Below are 3,691 nucleotides of genomic sequence, written 5' to 3'. Positions count from 1 at the left end.
CTTTATTTATATATCGAGGGAATATGATATAATATACAATAAAAAATTTACATATAATTCAATATTTATTTACAAAAAAATTATTTTCACCGCTGCGAAAAGTACACGAAATTATATTACATAATATTGCGATAAAAGAGATAGTCGAGAAAAAAATAGAAAAATCATTGTTCAAATACATAACCATACGGTAGCGAATTTCGACTATCGATAAATCTACGCTTTAGTAATACGGGTGCGCATACTTTAGTTTCGTCGCGTGTTACGATTTCGTGAAACGCTGTACGCCGAATTGCTCTAAAGCATAGATTTATCGAAGTTTTCGGCAATTCTTCTCCGTTCTTTTCATTTTCCTGTGCTCTTTAACAATATAACAATAAATTCTTAATGCTGTTAAAATTAACCAACCGAGAGTTTTCATAGTTTAGGGTTATGCCCTTTACTTTACAGCGTACGCCCGTACGCCCGTCCGGCATACGAACAACATAGGCATAAAATTTTGGGCCACCGGACACGAACGCCTCGATATAACTACCACGACCGTAGCTTTCGAGCTCGTCCGTCATGTCACCCAGAAAATTTCCCGTATGCGGTTCATACTCATTCGGTTTACCTGTGCTTACGTATATACACGAATCAGTATCATAATATAACACGCGTCGATCTAAGCGGTCTAATTATTCATATAATTTTAAGCGTGCTTGAGCCGTCGTATACGCCGCTATCGCAACATTAGTTATAGGTGAGGGCGTGACGGCCTCTTGTCGCAATTGCCACGAAACATATATTACCTCGTTGTTCACGGGTAATATATCGGTTATCTCATGCTCGGCGCTCGTCAGTAATGTCAGAAAACGTTGCAGCGTTCTCACAACCTCGGTATTCGGCAAATTTTAATAAAAGTCTCTCGTATTCGATTACATTACACTCTCCCTAATATAAATAAAACATTTTGCTTACCATTTAAGAGGTTTTCTCGATGTTTAGATAACAGGAATTTTATAAGATCTCCTGCATCCTCCTCCTCATGTTCGAATGTCTCCCGCATTTCTATTATTTCACTCGCGATATGCAGCAATTCAGCATAATCGGCGAAATAACCTAGTCTGTATAACACTGCTAGTACAGTGTTCGAGCAGGCCCACGCAAAAGACCGAAAAACAGCGTAATTGATTTCCGACGACTCATCCCATAACGCGGATAAATATCGTTCCCTGTTTAACGTAGGCGCCAAATTTGAGCCTATAATTATGCATTTGCATAATACTTCTTTGAGTCCAGGCATTTTTATCAACGCTCACTCACGATATCACTTTTCACGATAAATATAACACTTTTCGCGGAAAGACACGCGTTGCTTCGATCGATGGCGAATTCGGAAATAATTTTTCTACTACACCACGATGCATTTATTTACTCGTATCCCCTCTTTTTTCCCAAGAAGGAATACCCTCGAAAGAGTTAAAATTTCTCCTTTCTTCCGAGAAAAACGGACAAAAAGAAAAAATAGTTTCTTATTTTTATTACGATATGCAGGCATTGCATGCAATAGTTATAAAAATTAATATTTTATTTTTAAACAAAACTTACGTGTAGAACTCGTTTCAAGCTCTTCTTCATTCCTGCGTTTTCGTGTCTGAGTGCGAGTCTCTTGTACGCTATTCGCCGGGGTGGTCCGATCTACAGATTATGATAAATTTGTAAATTTAAATTAATCAAAGTCTCTCGTATTCGATTACATTACACTCTCCCTAATATAAATAAAACATTTTGCTTACCATTTAAGAGGTTTTCTCGATGTTTAGATAACAGGAATTTTATAAGATCTCCTGCATCCTCCTCCTCATGTTCGAATGTCTCCCGCATTTCTATTATTTCACTCGCGATATGCAGCAATTCAGCATAATCGGCGAAATAACCTAGTCTGTATAACACTGCTAGTACAGTGTTCGAGCAGGCCCACGCAAAAGACCGAAAAACAGCGTAATTGATTTCCGACGACTCATCCCATAACGCGGATAAATATCGTTCCCTGTTTAACGTAGGCGCCAAATTTGAGCCTATAATTATGCATTTGCATAATACTTCTTTGAGTCCAGGCATTTTTATCAACGCTCACTCACGATATCACTTTTCACGATAAATATAACACTTTTCGCGGAAAGACACGCGTTGCTTCGATCGATGGCGAATTCGGAAATAATTTTTCTACTACACCACGATGCATTTATTTACTCGTATCCCCTCTTTTTTTCCAAGAAGGAATACCCCCGAAAGAGTTAAAATTTCTCCTTTCTTCCGAGAAAAAACGGACAAAAAGAAAAATAGTTTCTTATTTTTATTACGATATGCAGGCATTGCATGCAATTGTTTTATTGCTTAGGTGTTTTTATTATAGAGGTGTCAAAGTAAAGACTTTGTTGTGAAAATCTTTTAAAATTTTCGTAGAAGGGCTAGGATTATGTCGATTAGAAATTCGTCCTTTATAACATTTTTCTCTTAACAATATAAGCTATAAAAATTTATTATTCGGCTGCTAAGCTTTTATCTACGTTTTGTAACATATTGTAATTGTATTTAGAGAAAAATTTTAGAGAAAAATTTTTCCTTGTAACGAATCTAATTTCTAGATGTTTCTAGATGTTTTCACGTAATTTTTAGCGTGATGAACAAGTTTGAACGTGAAAAATCATGATTTTTTTCTGTTATTTGACTGTCTGCGCAAACTTTTCCCCCACTTTTCTTTATATTTCGATATATAAGCAGCACGAGAAGATGCGAATTCTTATTCATTTGAGTTTGCTCGTACGAAAATCTTCCTTTCGGCTTCGATACAAGAATTTGTCGTTGTTGTGACTAGTATTCAACTCGGTTTTATTCGAAAGTGATAACAATGGCTGCCACGAAAGAAGTTTCCAGTGATCAGAAGAATCTAGTCGATTTTGTTAAATCTACACATATTAGCAAAATTAGCAAATCGGACAACAAGATCAATATCGATAGAAGAAGCGAACAGCGATACTTATTACTATCGACAACGTATGCCCTCTGCACTAAGGATATTGACAGCTGGCAGCAGTTTCAAATCAGCATGGAACAGATGAGACTGTACTTGAGCGAAAATCAAAAAACTAGGCCGAGTCCGATTATCATCAACAATATTTCCATCGGATTCACCACCGCTTACGGGTCGAGGGCTGTGATAGTGACTTACAAGGAAAATGCAGAACAATCTGCGAGTAATGGTGAAGCGGAGGAGCAAGCGCAGCCGCCTTTGAAGAAGCGAAAAACGCAGAACATCGCTATCGTGATGCAGAAAGCTACTTTCCTAGGACTGGAAAATATTGTGAGATGTGTGGATGCACATTTGTCTCAGCTAGTTTGCATCGCCGATACCGTCAACACCTGCGCCAATTACTTAATAAACGAGATAGAATTAAAACTCCCATCAGCTTACATAGTCTCAGTGTTATACTCATCTCGCAAAATCTCTTTCATCAAGGGCGCGGACAGCGCGACATATCTCTCAATGCGAATTACATAGTAGTTTTCAAAAATCCGCGCGATCGCGCTCAAATTCGTCATCTAGCACGTCAAGTATATCCCGATGATCCAAAGTTTATGGAAGAAGCGTACTACGACGCTACATCGAGGCCACACGGGTATTTATTGCTTGATTTGAAACAATCGA

This window comes from Formica exsecta, unplaced genomic scaffold (genome assembly GCF_003651465.1).
Source record: "Formica exsecta isolate Colony F162 unplaced genomic scaffold, ASM365146v1 scaffold565, whole genome shotgun sequence".
In the NCBI taxonomy this organism is placed as follows: domain Eukaryota; kingdom Metazoa; phylum Arthropoda; class Insecta; order Hymenoptera; family Formicidae; genus Formica; species Formica exsecta.
The sequence above is the reverse complement of the archived record's forward strand: the minus strand, read 5'-3'. Positions refer to the sequence as shown.